Here is a 20,302-nt window from a genome sequence, read left to right as displayed (position 1 = left end):
AGAAGGATTATGAATGTGTGAAACGGGCTTTGATAGCTAGATTTGGGAAGACCCCTTCCCAGTATCTTAAGAGGTTTAGAACCCTCAAAAAGTATGATGGTACTCCTTGGGCTACCTGGGTGAGTGAAGGGTTGAAAAACCTAGAGGGATGGATTAAGGGTTACAAAGTGAACACTTATGAAGGTATGAGAAATTTGTTTATGTTGGAGTCAATTTATGATGCCCGCTCTCCTGAGCTCAGACAGCACTTGGCTGATTCAAAGGAATTAGATTCCAGAAAACTAGCTGAGGCTGCTGACTTGTGGGTTGCCAACCGGGCCACTCACAAGGATTCTGGGAGACAGCCTAAAAAGGACTCCAAAGTGAATTCCAATACTGCAAATTCCAAAGAGGGCCCCAAACAAAAGCATAAGGGTAAGCCACAAGGGAAACCGAATCAGGCTAGTGTACCTTCTGGTCCCAGACCAAACGAGCCTCCATTCCAGAGAGCCTTTGGCTCTTGTTATGTTTGTAAGGCCACTGACCATGTGAAAGGAGATCCCAGATGTAAGGGTAAACCTTCAGGGATCCAGCTTGCCTCCTTAGCCTTCGCTCAAGAAGAGGAAGTCCCAATGGCAAGTGGAAACTTTCTACTGCTGGCTGATGAACCCATGGGAGTCTCATCCAGTGTTTCTTTAGTCTCTCTGGGGTTGTGGGAACAACAGAATTTAGATGTATATAATTCGATCCCAGATAAAACTAAAGAGTATTATAAGGACAGTGTCCAGGTGAATGGTCAGGAGACTCCTGCCATTAGGGACAATGGGGCCAGCATAACTGTGGTGGATGAATAATTTTTCAAGGCAGAGGATGTTGCTAAGGCACCCAAATGCCTAACCAAGTTAGCTGGAGGACCTGTGCAGATGTGTCCCCAGTTACCAGTTCTCATCCAGTGCAATGATATGACTGTAAAGATACCTGTCAGTGTACAATGAGAGGTGCCAGGAAGGGTTCTGTTGGGTAATGACCTAAAAGCTCTTGGAGTTGTGTCACATACCCCCAGACCTCCTAGTAAAAGGTTACAGGAGCTCACTAAACCTGCAAGGGAGAACACTTGATAGGTTCTTCTCAGGAGATGATGAAGAAAGATATCACTCCTCCTCCACAGGAGCAAAATACTGCAGTCTCAACCAGATCAGCAGCCAATGGGCAACCCAAAACTCCAAGGAAAAAGCCAGCAGCAAGCACTCCAGTGCTTCCAAAAAGGACTTCCCCTAGGTTGTCCAAGGTTACACCAGTAACTCCCCCTCCAGCTGAGGCTGAGAGGGTGGTTGAACCCTGTGTGGTTGAACTAGACTCTGAAGAAGAGCTAGTAGGAGGCCAAGACCTTATTGGAGATTTAGATCCAGCTGACCATCCTGAGCTGCAGTCTTTACTGGCAGAAGGTGGACCCAGCAGGTCAGCTTTCCGTAAGGGCCAAAGAGAATGTCCAACTCTGGAAGGTCTCGGCCAACAGGCAACTTCTCAGGCTGATGGGCAAGAGCCTGGGAAGTACAGGTTACACTGGGTAGATGGCCTCTTCTACAGTGAACCAACTGAGTCTGAACCTGGAGACTACAGGCGCCTTGTAGTACCTCAAGAAAACAGACAACAGTTCTTACAACTAGCCCATGAGATACCTTTGGCTGGTCATTTGAGTTTCAAGAAGACCAAGGAAAGGCTCTCTCTCTACTTTTATTGGCCAAATATGGGGGCTGAAGTAGATAAGTATTGTAAGAGCTGCCATACCTGCCAGACTTCTGGTAAGGTTGGTTCCAAGAATGTGGCACCTTTAGTGCCTCTCCCAGTTGTGGTAGTCCCATTTGAGAGGGTAGGGATTGACATTGTTGGTCCCCTTGATCCCCCAACCTCCTCAGGCAACAGGTTTAACCTTGTTGTAGTAGACCATGCTACTAGGTACCCTGAGGCAATTCCTATGAGGACTGTTACAGCTCCGGCTGTGGCTAAGGCCCTCCTTGGTATTTTTACCAGGGTTGGGTTTCCTAAGGAAGTAATCTCTGACAGGGGGTAAAATTTTATGTCCCACTACATGAAAGCCATGTGGAAAACCTGCAGAGTTACTTACAAGTTCTCAACAGCCTACCACCCTCAGACAAATGGGTTGGTAGAGAGGTTTAACAGAACCATGAAGAGCATGATAGGTACTTTAGACGAACCGCTTAAATGAAAATGGGACCTTCTACTGCCATGCCTTCTCTTTGCTTATAGAGAAGTCCCTCAGGAGGGAGTAGGTTATTCTCCCTTTGAGCTTCTTTATGGCCATCCGGTCAGAGGTCCATTGGCCCTGATCAAGGAGGGGTTGGAGAGTGTTCCTTCCCCCAAGCCAGTCAGAGTGACTGACTATGTGATAGGTCTCCGACGGAGAATGTCCCACATGATGGCAGAAGCAAGTGACAACTTGAAAGCTGGACAAGCTCTGGTCAAGCATTGGCATGATCAGAAGGCTAACATGGTTGAGTTCACTCAAGACCAGCTAGTTCTCGTTATGCTCCCAACAAGGCAGAGGGCCTTGCAAGACAAATGGATGGGATCCTTCAAGGTTGTGGGAAAACTTGGAGAGGTCAACTATCTGGTGGATCTGGGCAAACCCAGAGAAGCTCCCAGAGTCTTCCACACCAACCGCCTCAAAGCCTATGTCTCTAGACCTGAAGTAGGAGCCTTGCTTCTAGCTTCATCGGAAGAGGAGGAGGAGAGTGAAGCTCTACCTGACCTCCTTAGAGGCTTACCTTTGACGAAAAGGTTGAAGGAGTTAATCTCTCCTCAGATCTGACGCCGGAGCAACAAGAGGAGTGCATATCTATGTTAAATCAGTTTGCCTCCCTGTTCTCACTTTCACCAGACTTGACCCCTTAGGGCCAGCATGATATTCTCACTGGTGACTTTCTGCCAGTCAAAAGCAGAGGGTACAGAATGTCAGAACATGTCAGAACCCACATCAAAAGTGAGGTCAAGAAGATGCTTGATCTAGGGGTAATAGAGCCCTCTACTAGTCCATGGTCTAGCCCAGTTGTGTTAGTATCAAAGGCAGGATCCAAAGAGTTGAGATTCTGTGTGGACTATAGAGCCCTTAATGCAGTCACCAAGACTGATGCCCACCCTTTGCCAAGGACAGATGAGTTGGTGGATAGGCTTGGCGCAGCCAAGTACCTCAGCACATTTGACCTTATGTCAGGCTATTGGCAAATAGCCCTGAGAGACCATGCCAAGGAGAAAACTGCATTTTCTACCCCAGTTGGCTTATACCAATTCAAGGTTATGCCTTTTGGACTGAAAAATGCACCTGCTACATTTCAAAGGATGGTAAACCAAGTTCTAGCTGGGATGGAGGACTTCTGCATGGCATACTTGGATGACATTGCAGTCTTCAGCCACTCCTGGGAGGAACATGTGAACCACCTGGGACATGTTTTGCAGGCTCTTGACCAGGCCCATCTGACCATAAAGGCAAGTGAATGCCAAATTGGGCAGAGTAAAGTGGTCTACCTTGGGCATTAGGTAGGAGGTGGAGAAATAAGGCATCTTCTCAGCAAGATTGAAGCTGTGCAAAATTGGACAACACCTACTACTCAAACCCAGGTGAGAGCCTTCCTAGGCCTCACTGGGTATTACAGGAACTTCATAGAGAACTATGGGACCATAGCTTCTCCACTGAATGTAATCTCCATTCCAAAATTCCCTAAAAAGGTAAAATGGAATGAGGAGTGCAATCAGGCATTTGAAAAACTGAAGAAAGCTCTGTGCCAAGCACCAGTACTAAGAGCTCCTGACTACCACCAAACTTCCATTGTACAGACTGATCCTTCCAATGTAGGTATTGGTGTAGTCCTTAGCCAACTGGATGAGAAGGGTAGGGAGCACCCCATTTGCTTCATCAGCCGTAAGCTGAAGGATCCTGGGACAAGGTGGGCAACAATCGAAAGAGAATGCTTTGCTATTGTGTGGACACTGAAGAAGTTTAGGCCATACTTGTATGGTTCTGCTTTTGTCATTCAGACTGACCACCAACCCTTGAGATGGTTGATGCAAATGAAAGGGGAAAACCCAAAACTATTGAGATGGTCAATCTGCCTTCAAGGGTTTGATTTCACCATTGAGCACAGGTCAGGGTGTCACCTTCAAAATTCTGATGGACTCTCTAGGATGTATGTCATCGACTAGTGAGTCCCCCAGCAGCTTTGCTGGATTTTTGGGGTTTATTTTTTTTCTCCTGCCAAGAGTGAGACTCTTTTACCCTCACTCGTGATTTGAGACATAATTTGAGTGTGTCTCTTTGACTCCAGATGTGTTTAATGGGCTATGGGGTCTTTTACTCCATAGGGCTTCATGTGTTTTTGTGATTTGTGTTACACAGCACCCTCAGTGCAGTAACACAGGGGTGTCATAGTGATCCCCCAGTATAGACTCCATACCCTGGGACTGAATACTGTCTCCCAGGGCATGTAAAGTCACCATTGACTTTACTAGTCTCAAATTCTGAACAGAACCAGTACAAACCATCATATTGTGGATGTACTGGCCGGGGCAATTCGATTGCCCCGGGGTCTGTTAGTCGAGGGGGCACGTCTCCGTCCCCCCGATCGAGTTTTGGCTGGTGGCAGTGGATACTACTTTTTATATTCTACCGCAAATATATCTCTATGGGATTTCCCATAGTTCGAGGCTACCAACTTTAATTATTTAATTCCTATAGCCTCGAACATACCGCCGGTTTATTTATTTAATATTAATTCTCCGGTTGGTATTATTTGCCAGAACTCGGTTCTAAAATGGCGTTTGTGTTCGCTTCTGTGACTCCAACCCAAGTTGAGCTCTTTGTTCAACTTTTTGGCAGGCTTCTCCATAGAAGCCCTCCAAAGTGATGCCACTCTGTCTGGGGTACTTAGGAAGGGTGGAGGGGGAATTAGGCACCCTGGACTGAGTTGCCCAGGAAACTCAAGTCGCACTCCGTCCTGATTGGCCCAAGTGGTGAGCCGGCCGGCTCACCACTTAGCATGTTTGAGTGACAGCTAGGCTAAGTGAATGGGGGTTTTCTGCATAAAAGCAGGGCTTTGGGGACTGGAACTTTAGAAGTCGCCACAGGACCTAAGAATCCGACGAGGGAGAAGCTGAGCCAACCTGCTACGACGACACCACCGGTGGAGCCCTGCTGAACCGTCTCATCACTTTGACTGGTAGGGCTAACCAGTCTACTTCCTTTTTCGCTTCCTGGAGCATCTCGTGGTCGCCTTGCCTTTGCCAAGCACCCCGGCACCCCGGCAGTGACCCTATTGTGTCTAACTGGGGCTATTTACATAACCTGATGTAGAATATTAACACAACAGTTGGTAGAACACGTCCACTGCCACCAGCAATAATTAGAAGGTTGTCTATGTGACATAAAAGTCACAGGAGCAGAGAGAGAAGGGTGATGATAAGTTTCTCCTTGCAAACCACATAAGGTGGTGTGTGCCAATGTCTCAGACTATGAAGTTTTAGGAGAGGTAATAGTATCTATCTATCCTTTAGAGCGGCAGTTACTCTAGGATATGAAAAATAATCTCAAAGGAGGACCCAAAAGGTCCCCAGCAACACTGCCCATAAGGAGCTGTGTGCTGCCATAGTACAATACATATGCCTAAAGAGATATGGAGGAAAGTAGAGTCCATAGGACAGTAAAACACAAAGATCAGAGTTCCAAAAGACAGAGCCCATATGAAAAAATTCGTGGAAAAGGGCTCCACTCCTTCAGGATTAAAGAAAAGGTCCAGCAGAAAATGCTGGAGGTCTCACTAGGAGAGGGGATGATGCATACAACAGATACATCTTCCTAACAGTGGTATACTGCCTGTCTTGTTGTAGCTATTTTACAAAATTGGGCCTATTATTTCATTTTCTAAATCAATCAAATAGTATTGGGAATCAAAAACCATTGCAATAGAGGTGTCTGTGCTCAAAGTAACAGTTTGAGGATCTCTATTATCCACCAATATTCTAATATTGTCCTCTTTTAGGTTGACTAGTGGTGTTGGATATAGGGCCAATCCTTGTTGTTGGATGGTATGACTCAAATGTATGAATGTTTCCTGATTTTTCAGGGTTTGTCTTCATTTTATTTTGATTGTTGCTCTAAATTGACACACCAGTCCTGGGATAGTAACCTTGTGTTTCATTTGGGCTTCAATGGCAAAGGTCCGCAGTTGAGCAGACCGCAAATGCTTTCTCAACATTGTCAAAGCCTATTGGATTACCCTGCAGTCTTGACCAAACTTTGCCATTAATAAAATAATTGAAATGAATTAAACTCAGGAGTGACATCTCTAACAAGCCAACAATTATAGTCTATAGTTTTATCACCAATTGACATTTTTAACATGCACCTGCTAGTTAGTACATGTTTTGAATTTTAGATTTCCAGACCAACTTAGAGCTGGACCAATTTAGACAGGAACATAGAATCTACCTTCTTTAGACTCTAGTTTACAAAGTAAGTTTGAGATATTACACAGTGTGGCATGAATTTTCTTGATGTCACCAACAATTCACACTTGACCTTGGGAACCTGGCAGAATAAACACAGCTTTGGCGATAAGGTATGAAGTAGGTGTATCCACTATCCACAGGCTCCTTGGTTGTCTTCTCTTTTCCAAGAACAATCTTCAGAATCCTTTAGGAGGGGGGTACCTCTACTGTTTCTGCATTTTCTGGGCATATAATGTCTCTTTTTATCAGATTGTCTTTCATATCTTGGAGTTCCTTTGCACTTTTCAATCTCTTTTTCTACAATCTCGGTTTCAGGGTCTTCTATTTTTACCCACTTTCTTTAGGCGGTGGCACTCCATCCCTGAAAGAGAAGACTTTCTTTTCTGGGATTTCTGTGTTCCTCTCTCAATGCTAACATCCATATTTTTTTCTTTTAATTTTACTCTTTTAATCAGTTCTTTTGTTTCTAGTTCCCAGTGGAAAGAGCTGTCACTATTATTTTCGTGTATTTCTTTATTTTATTGTGGGGTCATTTTATGGTCAGAAAGGAAGCTTATGCTAAGGCTTGGCATATCTTTTATTCCATATCCCCTTTTTCTTCATCCACTCAGACACCATTACTTCGATTATTTGCCTCTTGTCATTATCCCCCCATGGCACTTCACCCGGAGGTTGCAGCATTTTGGAGAACACTGGTAGTCTGAGGGCTCTGTTGGGCTCTCAATATGTGTCCAATGTTCTTGGTCAATTGCTTTACTTGTAGCTCAAGTTGAGAGATATTTTCTCATCCCTCAGAACCGTAGGGAGGACATAGGTCATACCTTTGTTGCTCCCTGGAAGGGTAGTTATCCCTCCTACCAAAGTAACTCAGGTATGGTTGAAGTTACCACTCTAGCCTTCATTTCTGGGTCTCCAATCCCATTGATTCTTAGCTCTATTGTCCTTGAATCTAGGGGAAGTGAACACATATTTTGAAAATGTTTATTTGGAGGGGGTGCTGGATTTCCTAAAATATTATTAGAAGTTCCCTGGGGAACTGTCCCTTGATTTGGATTCCACCCTGCTGTGGGGAGTGTTTCTGAAGCCCAAGATAGGTCTAGAACCCATGTACTATGGATTTATGTAGGTATGAGTGTCAGAAGGGTCAGTGTTTTGGAACACTATTTGAGTGTTGCTTGATTGGGACTAGAAAGAGGGCCTCCTCTATCAGACATTCTGTGTGGTGGGAGGAGGAGCATTCTTTGAACCCCCTAACTCCAGGTTGAAAGGAGGGGCTCTCTTCACCTCTGCAACTTCCACAGTGTTAGGTGCTGCAGATGGTTTGGGAGATTTGGGGCAGTTTTTGTTTCCGGATGGCTTTTGGACTTCATAAATCCTAGTATCTTGTAAAATCACCCATTCAAGACTTTGAAATCATCAAAGTCCCTCAGTAATTGGGTTATCATGTATTTTGTGAGTGCATGGGAAAATGTTGTTATGAACTCCCTGCTTATGGTATTTACACAATGAGAAGTCTGAATGAACGCACGCTTTATCTCTTGCACAAATTCTCTTGGAGATTGGTCCTTGCCACACTCCAAATTGGATGCAGCTGTACGTGCCTCTTGTGGGTTTCTATGCAAAGAGAAATGTTTTAAATGGCTGCTTTATAATTAGACCAATTATGGTGATTTTGGTCCTCTGTCCCTGCAAAGAAGCTGGACAACTCAGTGGAGAACATCCATTTCGCATATTTCATATTATTAAAATTATTCCTTATTCCAAATGAAAAAATCATTTGCTCATACAACTCCAGATTTTCCCCACAAAGAACATGTGGCATTTTAATGATAAGGGGTTATAAAACATTTGATTTTGATTTGTTTGATAGTGTCTTTGATGAAGTTCTTTTGGGATCTGCCCTTGTTGTGTGCAGGAACCTGAGTCCACTCTCCCTCAGAGTCAGAGCTATTGCTGGAGCAACATTCCCTATTGTTATCAAGGCCTTCTGCACTGTCCTGATCTCAGGAATGCCTTCAAGATGCACGGGACACAGGCTCATTCCTTTGTTCTTTCCTATGGGATTTCTCAGGGCTATTTTCCCAGTATCTCTTTTTAGAGATGGGATAATATTGTGTTTCTTCCTCTGAGGGCCAAAAATAAACGCTCTCTCTTCTCTTTCTTCAGACCACATGTATCTTCATTTCCACTTGTGTGCCCCTCCTGACATTGTTTTGTATTGTATTGTATTTCATTATTTATATAGTGCTCTTTCCCCACAGGCAGGTGGGTGGCTGGTGTTGGTGGTTTGTGATGGATTTCTATTGTTGAGAGAGTTAATGTGTGGCCAGCTATACCGAATTCCATTCGGTTGGTAGTCGCTGTATGCTAGTGGCAGAGGTGTTGAGGTATGTCAGGTGTTTCAGTCTGGGTGGCTATATGCAGTGCTAGACCAGAAGAGCACAGCCATAGCAGCATTCTACAGTGCATGGATGCTTGGCTGTGCCTGCGGCCTGTGTCCACACTGGTGGTATGAGAAATACATACTTTAGGCTTCGAAATTGTTTGGCTGGAGCGAATCGTTGTCCACTGCAGCAGAGGAGACAGGTCTAGATTTGAGAGACTTGTATCGTGGGGGTGGGGGGTCAGAGGTTTCTGATAAATTGCTGAATGGAGCACCCTCCCCCTCTTGCTGGTAATGGTGAGAAGTAATCTATTTCAGGTAAGGCAATTGCTCCTTCCTGATCAGAAATATCTGGGAGAGGAGATGTTAGAAACCTCTCAGCCTGCCTTAAGGAAGTTATAGGGGGATGGAATGAGGCCTTTGGCAAAGGGTTTTCCCTCTCTGGCCAAAGTACTTGCCTCTTGTGGTTGTCAGTTGTATATTTTTAGGGACATTTTATGAACTCCTGCTTTATGGCTAATTTTTCCTTTTCTCCATTTCCATAATCATTTGCTCCTTACACTGTACTAACTGCTTTCTTAAATCACACATATTGGCCTGTTTAGCTTCCAGCATTTTGCTATGTGAAGTTAAAAAGACCATCTTATTTTGCTATTCCTGCTGTAAACATTTATTCTCGCTCTGACAATTTTAAATTACACTCAACCTTTCTTGGCTTTTCTCTTGCCAGTACCTTGTTTCCTTTTCTAAGTACTCTTTTAGTTGAACTGCCTGTTTCAGGTGTGTCTATATTTGTTCAATTTTTTCCTACACATGCAAATTTGCACCTTCCACATTGGCTAATTCTTGGGAAGAAACTTGACTCAGGGCTTCATTGTCAAGCACATGTTCTAGTGTTTGCATCAGTTGCTGCTTCTCATGAATTAGATCATCAGAATGTGGTGCTCATTTATCTCAGTGTCATTTTGTGATGAATTTGATCAAATTCTTTTTTTGTCTCAACTTCTATGACAATTAATTTACTATTTTATTGTTCTAATTATGCTATTTGTCGTTTCAGTGTCATAATTTAGTTGAACAAGGTATTATTACATGGAGACTGGTCATTATAATTACCTTGTATCATACTTTGTGCCTCTGTACACTGATCATAAGTGTCCGGGAGACTCACAAACTCTGTCACTTGATTCAGCAACTAATCATGTGATGTCGTAATTTCAACTTGCATTTGATTCATGACATTTTGCTGTTGCAATATGGGAGCCTGATTTTCCTTCGGTGTTTCCTGCAACTACAAAATGTCTTCCAGTTTGTTGTTACACCCCTGCTTGGTGCTCAGCACCTCTTCTGAATTTTTCTGGGCCGCTTCTTGCCACTGTTTAATCTGAGCATCCCTGTCTGCTAACCTGCATTCCACCAATTGGAAGTGAAATACAGGTACACAGTGAGGCAAAATTACTTAAAGTTATCTTTTTTGAAAGTGGGAGTCAAATATAGCCTCTATAGGGACTGATTTAATGAGCCTTTCTTGTTGCACAAGTCCACGCCCACAGAGATGATTCTGTCTGACACCACTGTTCCAAATTACAAGTAAGCTGGTCTGGAAATACAATGCAGGTAACAACATTAATGGCATCTTTGCCGGACCGGATCACTCCGAGTTGGCCGGTAGGGGGTGTGAACTACCAGCAGGCCTGACCTGCCAGGAGTTCAGGGCCCTACCTGCAGATAAATCACTGAATTACCGGCACAGTTAACAACAGTGCCAGTGCTTAAGTGTTCCCATTCACGTGGAGTCCTATGGCTCTTACACATAACAGGAACAGGATTTAATCCAATTCCCTTTATATTATCACTTCCCTCAGGACCGTCTCCTTGCTATGCCATTGTCACATATGAATTTCGTTTGGCTTTATCAGAGGCAGGTGGGCACCATCTTAAGGACTGGTTCAATTGTCCGCTTCTATGATAAGTCAGCATGCTGGGATCAGCTCTCCTACAAAGACTGTCTGCTCTTTCTACAATGCAGGCCTCACTTACAGTCTCCAAAAGGAGAGAACTCTTTTCCTTCTGCTTTCTGTTATTATCAAATCTTATTCTTCCTCTCCATCAGTCAGTGAGTGAGGTAGTGAGTCTGTCAGCTTCTTTCCCTAATGATTGTGTGCGCCAAATCCTTTATAGACCCCAAACCTCAACCTTTTGGGTTGTGGAAAGTGTCCCCAATCTAATTGCCCACTGTCGGTTGTGATTGGATAGTGTTGCAAAAGTGACATCACAGTAGAGCTATCCCTCTTCAGTCATTGGGCTGATTAATGAAGGGGACAGTCTGATGGGAGTAACTTCTACTCCAGGTTTCCCTCACATTTAACATGATGTCATCTCAGTGATAACTTTAATTAGAGATTGTAACATTCGGAAATCGTAAATTCTGCACATATGACCACTCTACTAATGAGCTCAACAGAGTTTTTCTCTTTGGCACAAATCCAACAGTGCAATGTTCTTAATCATATCACAAATTGTTGCTGAGTTACAGACTTTTCCACTTAACTCACTCCTACATTTACGTACAAATAATGTTCCCATCTCAAATGAATGGGCTCATCTCTGCAGATGTTAGTACATATGTATCCCTGGTTTGTGCTGTTTATGTGTGACAAAATGCAAATTTTCCTAATTTGCAGAATTAAAAATCACATTAGAAAAATTGCTTTTGGTCCATCTAGTATACATTTTCAAACTGAAAGCTTTACAAAAAAATGTACTTGCTACAACACTCCCTGTAAGAATTATGAACCAAATAGTAGATCCCAAAGTACCATTTAAAAGAACATTTTTCTCTTACTTTACACATATTACATACATTCATTTGTTTTCTGCCCACTACATAATATCTGGTATTGTTGCTGTTAATCCAGAGCTGGACATATAGGATTCATGACCGATTGCCTGGAGGTTGATAAGCTATGTTGAAGTTCTTGTGGGTTTCCAGGGTCTGGCGACCTTAGATAACCTTCCCCTTTTTAAAATTTTGTTTTTAAGGTCAGTTCCTTCCTCCAGGATAGGCCTGGGGGATTGCAATTGCAGATTTGGTAAAACAGATCAGCTAAACTCCCATAATCTTTTCATTATCTTAAGCCCAAAAAACACAAATGCAGGATTTAAAAATGTCACCTTAGAAAAGATAGCAATTTCGGCATGCCTGTGACAGAGTGCCACAGGCAATCATTGTCATTATGGGTCATCCTACGGGAATTCTAATTCCTTTGGGAATCATGGGACCTGTCATCACATCTCATTGCTGGGGAGGTGAATTGGACAGAATCGCAGATTTCAGAGTTCACACCTATAGCTGATGCTTGATTCAGATTGGTTTCTCCCAGTTGTCACTTTTAAAGTTCAATTTGTCTGTGCCTGAAGAAGTCACATTTCCACCAGAAACATAGTAGTCTATCTATTGCATTGACTTCTCACACTCCTATCAAAGGTCCAAATTTCTCAATACTGTAGGTTTCCCAATCCTTACTCTTGATTTCTGCAAGGGAAAATAGACACACACAGCCACAGAAAATGCACATTTCTTTTTTCTTTCTATGATTGCTTTTCTTTTTTTCCTTAGATGAAGCAGTCCCCCATTTTAATAAAAGTTGGACATCTGTATACCCAGCCTTGTCACTATATTTTGATGTGAGAGGACTTGAAAATATTGCACATGTGTTTTTCAAATGCTTTGCGCAGACTGCAGATTACAAACTTGTTTTTCAAATAGTATGTGGATCTGTATTTCTTCTTTGACCTAGATCTCCCTACAACTAGTCATTCTACTCTTTCTGATTCATAAAGTGCAACCACATGTAATAGTCCTATACGGTAACACAGCATAGCACATATGACAGTAGGTGTGTGGTTTCCTTTTGTGGGGAAAAAATAATTGGATAACAATTAGCGGTTGATTGGGAGGGATCAGAAGTGTGCTAGGATATAGTCTGTTCTCTACACTCCTGTATCCTGTTAAGGTGAGGTTGTGTTTGAGATTGTTCTGAGGGTATATTTCTTAACAAATGTTAACATTTTAAATATCACAACAATCTGGCAACAACAGGCCAGACACAGGGTGAACCTTAATGAGAACCTTTTGAACTGGTTCATAGCAAATCACACAAATGTTCACTGCCCGATATATTCCTCAATTAAGTTCATACATTGGTTTATCAATTTAGAAAAAGGTTGCTACTGAATAGTCATAATATTAAAAAGTCCATTCATTATAGACACAGGTTAAAAATGTAGGTCCAATGTATTTCAGATGTGTACATTTTTCATCATGGAATGCCGGTTCTGTGTTTTATTTAATGAATCTGTCAAGCTATCAGAGAACAAGACTCTCAATATGATGCAATCTCTAGATGTAACTATTCACGTTGGAGGCTTGGAGACACCCTTGGCAGTTGCCAAAGTGTATCTTACTGCCATTTTAAATATGTCAGCATAACAATCCGCCAGTGGGAATTAGATGTAAATTAAGTTGTAAAACACTGAACAAGGCTCTATTTTGAACTTTTTAAATCTAGGAAATTCATCAAAATCAATGCAGACCGTAAATGAGAAACAAATTAAACCCTTCTATAGAAAGCTACAGGCTGCTGTGGTTAGACCAATTCTTGTGGGGCTGCAATGAAAAATAAAGTTTCTGGTTTGCTAATATTTTGTGTACCTCATATTGTGACAACATTACTTCTGCCCCACTCGAGAACAAGGGTAGGTAGTGGCAACAGTGCCTACTCAGCCCTCATGCTGCTACAAAACAACAGTGACCTCAATCATAAAAGTAAAACAGGCACAGTTAAGAGATATGTCACATTCGCCTTTTGTGGTAACGTGGGCAGAGGGAAGCTATACTGTAAGAGGGGTGTGAATGTGATCCAGTAGCAACCAAACTGCACTAGTAAAACTGTCCCAACTGTCCAAAATATAGAGATTGCTCCGGAAATCGAACATAGACACCTTGCAGTATTTGCTTAGTAAACATAAAACAACGTCTCGTCCCAGCAGAAGAATAACTGATTCTAAAGAAGCTGCTTTTAGGGACTACGTGCCAACCAAGAGAAATTGTGGTATAAGCGTGGAAGGGAAATGTGTTCCTTCTGATAAAAACTCAACAGGAACCCAAAAATCTTCAGAAATAGACTCCACCAAACCGTACTTGGACCCCCTGAACGTGGGCCGAATACCCAAAGGCCCCTTGAAGAAACTGAAAATAACTTTTGCACCAGAAGAACGAAGCTTGGGAGTAATCGACAAGCAAAACAGAGAGAAAGAACCAGGTGCAAATAAAGGAAGGGAGGCAATGGACCTGGACCTCGAGAGCCTTAGAGTCGGAAAACTGAAGTTAGCCACTCAGGAAGGGCAAGCTACGGAAGACCAATTTATGGCCTCTCACACAAAGAGTACTCTTCTGAAATTTGGCTCTTGGAACACAAGAGGTTTTGATCACCTGTTGAGACCCTCTGATGTCCACTTGGGAGACTACGATATACTGTGTCTCCAAGAGACATGGCTAAGGGACCAACCATACATGGACGGATTTGAAACTTGCCTGGCACCAGTAACAAAGGGACTTTTCGGACGTCCGTCTTGAGGCCTCTTGACCCTAGTAAGGTCTTATATCGAACTACAAGTTATAAAGGTGATTGAATCATCTCTATTTTTTCAAGTCCTTCAATTAAAGTGGGAAGGGAGCCATCATTATCAGGCTCGTTCCAGCGTAGAGGAGAACATAATAATCAACTCTTATTGGAATCCTATGTCCCAAAGTGACGAAGAATTTTTACACACAGCAAACCTCATTCTTCGGAAAATCTCTGCAGAACACGACTTGGCTCATCTGATAATATGTTGTGAGCTAAATTTAACATACCCAGACGCTTCAGAAGGAACACCAACGTGCCATCTGAACATTTCGGCAAGTAGAGAGGAATCAAGCGGGCAAAAATAATGAAGGTTTATGATATGTTAAACCTTCACTCTTTAAGAGGAAGTAAGGAAGGCTTCTTACCAACTTGGGAAAAAGGCAATTCAAGAGCGACATTAGATCATATCTTTGTCATCCGCAAACTTCTTTCACATATCATCACATTTCGAGTTGTACCCACCAAAAACAGTGATCACAACCTGTTGGAATTTACGTGGACTTCCTTTCAGGGGATAAGAAGGTGGATGCAGTCCAAAATTGAAGAATCCGGTGGAAGAATAAAACTTAAAGTCAATGCCAGTGATGTGGGTAACCTGATCGAAAAATATACTGAGGCCAACATAAATAAAACACAAACAGCTGCGGACTTTGCTCAACATCTAAATATGTATAGGTATACGGTCAAGAACTTAAAGTCTGACTTGACTGGTTTTAGCCATACATATGATGAAGTCTTGGTCGAAGAGAGGAAGAAACTGAGGAAAACTCTCCATCTGGCGAAGAAAACAAAATTCATAAAGGACTTAGAGTTGGCAGCCTTGGTGAAGAAGGCCTATTATAACTGTCTAAAAGCGCATAAAGCGGCAATGTACCAAGCAGATGCTGAAGCACTTTTTCAGCTGTTAAATGGCCACCACTCAAGGGATTTCTGGCAAATAATAAAATCATCAACAAACGGTAAGGCAAATAAACTACATAACTGCGTTGGTGAACAGAATTGGACGTCCCACTTCACAGAACTCTTTAAAAATCCTAATTTGGAGTATCAACATCCGCAGTTTAAATCCGAAGTGGAGTGGATGATACCTAATGATGTAACATCTATTGAAACGAAAATTTGAAAACTGAAATACTCAAGAACCCCGGCACCGGACGACCTAACAAACGCACATTTAAAACAAGCTTCGGAACAATGGGCTGTGATTGTTAGAGCCATTTTTCACAGAATAACAAGAACAAAATCAATACCCCTATCCTGGAAAAAAACAATCATAGTGCCAATCTATATGGCCGGTCCAAGAGATAACCCTAAGAACTATAGACCAATAGCCTTGCTTGATGTTATTGGCAAGCTCTATGGATCCACGTTATTGGAGCTCTTTCAATTTTGGGCTCCAGACGCAAATGTCACTGACCCGTTTCAATCAGGTTTTGTTAAAAATCTCGGAACCCTGGTCAATATCCTTTTAATTAACACCTTAAAGAAGAAAACAAAAGACAGAGGGCCCCCAATTTATGTGGCCTTTGTTGACCTGGTCCAGGCTTTCCACCAGGTCAAGAGGGAACTCCTCTGGAAAAAGCTAAAAAGAAACAAAAGCCCAGACTTCATCTTGGAACAAATACAGGCACTCCATTCAGAAACATCAATATCTGTAAGACTGGACCAACAAGGAACTATCTCCAAACCTATTTCCACGTCAAGAGGTGTCAGGCCTGCCCCCTGACACCGACCCTGTTTAGCGCGTACCTATGGGACTTCAAAGACACAGAGGCACAGATCAGATCCTTCCCGCCGAAGTTGGGTGGGACTAATATTCGCGTCTTTCATATGCGGACGATCTAATCATCTTAGATCAAATCCCAATTAGCCTCCAGAGTAGCTTGACAACTTGAGCGTGTATATAAGAAATAACACCTGAAAATTAACACGTTAAAAACACAGATCATGATTTTCCAAAAATCATCCAAAGCAAAGGTCAACTTTACTTGGCTTCTGGAGGGAATAAAAATTCAGACGGTGGAAGAATTTAAGTACCTGGGTGTCACTTTAAGTAACAACGCCATAGACAAGAACATGCAACAAAAATTGAGGGATAAGATGAAATGCCTGACTGCCCAGGCGAAGAGAATCGAGAAAAAATTCTGTAATTTTCTTTACAACCGATCATCCAATTTTACAGAACAAAAGTTGTTCCAGCGATTTTATACGGAACAGAGGCTTTCTTAACCCTTACGGGCAACCTATGGCAGAAACTTGACAGCCTCTTCTGGAGGAGCCTATTGAATCTTCCATCATCAACATCAATGGTACTGATCAGAAGGGAGCTCTGCATTTCATCATTAAGTGCCATCCTAGACAGAAACCGTCTAAGTCTCTTCAGAAAACTGATTATCCCTAAAAGCCCAAAAATCGTTAACATCATTCATAATGAACTGTACGACTTGAATTCTAGTGCTTTTAAATCATGGGCACAGAAAATCAAGGACATCCTTACCGATATAGGAGCCATGGAATTGGATCTTATAAACAATCCAACGAAAGTGATCACAAAACTAGAAACGTGGGACTGGATAAGAACCCAAGACTCTCTTTAGCTTAGAAATCAGTATCGCACCTTTTACTGATAAGCAGGAATTTGAATGACACAAGACCGTATCTGAAGAAATGTCCAAACCATCAGACCTGGCAAACCTTTATGAGAGCTTGTTCGAACATCATCGCCACAAATAAAGTCAGCGCCATCAGAGGGATTTCAACCTCATACTTATGTCGGTTCTGTGAGATGATGGAACAAAAGGAAACTATCAGACATCTCCTTTTGGACTGTACAGGTCTGGAGAAAGAGAGATCGACTCATATGATACTTCTGTTCAAGGACATATCTCATTACGAGGATTAGTTCTGGTGGAACCGTTTAATGGAAGGGGAGATAATGTAAGAGACCATTGCAGTGACTCAATTCCTGCAGAACATCGACTTCACGAAAGCCTAGAAATGGCTAATTTCCTCTTCTATTTTGAATTTTTTCTTTTTTCATGAAGGATGTAAGAATTGTTTGTAAAAAAATGTGCAAACATTTTAAATTAAAATAAAAAAAATAGAGAGATTGTTCAATCAAGATTCTGTAAAAAATACATATACTTTCATTAAACTCACCATCTGAAAAAATAAATAAATAGAAACACACAACACAAAGCCCACCCCAGGGGAACAAACACAGAATAAGCAAAGATAGCCAGATGCTGCAATCTTAGCAATGAATTGGGGTTGGCAGCAAAGTAAAAAGAACACAATGCTTTTAGAAGAATATGTTCTTGTATGTAAAAAGGGATTTAAATGACCTAATCAGTATTCAGTTAGCAGACAATAATATCTTTCGGTGGTTCTTGCTGTTCAACAATGTAAACCAAGGCTTCTTAGTGGTGTTTCTGAGGTGTTGAGCAGGGGTTGAACAGGAGCTTTTACAGTTCAAAGGTGATGCTTGAAGAAATGTGGACTGTGAGAGCCACCAGGATCGATTCATTGGTTGGTTTGACTGCAAAGATGATGGTGACAGGATGAGCTGTTCTACAGGGTTGGTTTGATGACATGCTTGAGGGGCTATGGATCGTGGTGGCCACCAGGGTTGGTTTGATGGTTGATTCTCTGGTGAAGATGCTAGTGATTGGATGCACAGTTCAGTTCAAGCAGTGTGTTGTGGTGTCCCATGGCCACAATTGAGATTTGTGTAATACATATTTAAGGTATGTTCTCTAGATATATGCCCTGATAAAAAAAACTGTGGTCTGAAATGCATTGGCCACATTTCACCTGTCTTTGTGAAATATGGATTGTGGACAACAAGTAGGAGAGGTCATTATGAATATAAAATAATATTTAATATATTGTAGTAGTGAATGTTTGGGCATATTCCCAACGCCTGCTGTTTGTGTTTTCTATCTTGTAGAAAATACAATGCCTTCATTTAAAAGCCTCTGAAAATTAATTGAGCAGAGGAGGCATTTTAAGTTTGATGTGATAGATTCATGAATGTTTCTTCTAGCTTGAACCAAAAGTGAGTAATGTTTTGTAAATGTTCTGTGGGGTGAAATTGTAAAGAGATCAAAGACCTACAAGTACACATTATAGCAGACTGTTTTGTTGTAAAATTGTTTACAAATACCCAAGATACAAAATATAGGTCTGAACCTAAGACATAATAATGACCACAAAAGCATGTAAATGCTTTCACATTATTTGACAGTAAGTGAAACTACATACAGACTGTCTGAATATTAGAAGTAGAAAAAGACTGAAACTCATGTCATTTTGTTTTTGTTTCAAATTGTTACAAGGGCAAGGCTCTTACTAGTTTAATGCCAGTACAGGGGAACATGACACAATCATTTACAAAATTCGAATTTGGATTAGAAATCAAATCATAATTGAAATATTCACTTAAAGAACAACCTCTTGCGGGATTGCTGTAACAACGAAACAAGTTTAAGTTAGAACTTTTTTCTCATTTGCATATGGCAGAATACTTAGCATAGACATTTCAAATGAACCGAAAAGTATATGTCATGCACAACAACCATTAATTCAGCTCATAGGAAACAAAAACTCCAGGCCTCGAATAACATACAAATTACATTAACCTATGGAAGACAAGCAAAGCAGCGGTGTTAATGTAAGACAAGATGGTCTGGTGTACATTTAAAAAATAACATTACATACAAACATTATATTCGAAATCCCAAAACCATTCCATTGGGCCTCATTACAAACTTGCAAGAAAGTCCGGCACCCGCGAATGGGCAAATACCAGGGTATTCTGGCCCCACAGGATCCGGTAATTGCCCTTTTGCGGGTGCCGGAATCAGGTGATCCTCATTCCCATTTGTGCCCCGTAGGGTTCATAACAGTGCCTGTGCTACAGGCATGCTGTGCTTGCGGGTGCCTTTCATTCCACCAGGTCAGACCTGGCAGAGTGAAAGGCACTTGCAAGCACAATTTAGAGTTTGCTGTTGCGGATACAACGGTACTAGCAAGCCTACCGGTACCATTGTATCCAGACTGGCAAGTCGTAATGAGGCCCATTGTTTTATTAATCTAAGCTAATCTGAAAGACAACTGTTATAGTGGTTCTTCAGAACCCCAGTTGTGGAACATTCAACTCGTTGTGTTGCAAATTGAGGTTCTGACTCCAGGTTCTCACTTGGTCAGTTGGCGGTGTTCTGGATGGCAGTGCGCCATGTGGTCTGTCCCGAATACAGGTAATGTTTCCACCTTAACCCTGGCTCTTTTATTATCTCATTGGCGATGAGGCGGCGGATCCCATGGAACACACATGTGCAGGCTGGTGGGCGCAGTTGATGGAGGGCACTGATACCCAGAGGCTCACAGGTCACGTTGCTGCTTGTGGTGAGCACTTTGTCTGTGCTTTCTTCAAAGTGTGGCCCGGTGCATGTGCAGGACAAAGAGGAGGACCCGGCACTGAATTGGAACGGCAGGCACTGAACCAGCAGCACAAAAACATGGAGAGACTCACTCACCAAGGAGGCATTAGCACAAGGACATAGTGAACCCTGCGTACCAGTGCGGCATCAGAGCAAGGATGTGCTCAATGAAAGAGCTTAGTGGAGCACACCACTGGACATGTGCAGCGTTCTTTTGCCTAGCTACGGAACAGCTCCAGGCAACGTTTATGTTACCAGGGTGATGGTGGCAATTGTGCACACCCTGGCAG

Source organism: Ambystoma mexicanum, chromosome 6p (assembly GCF_040938575.1).
Source record: "Ambystoma mexicanum isolate Mex_15411 chromosome 6p, UKY_AmexF1_1, whole genome shotgun sequence".
In the NCBI taxonomy this organism is placed as follows: domain Eukaryota; kingdom Metazoa; phylum Chordata; class Amphibia; order Caudata; family Ambystomatidae; genus Ambystoma; species Ambystoma mexicanum.
The sequence above is the reverse complement of the archived record's forward strand: the minus strand, read 5'-3'. Positions refer to the sequence as shown.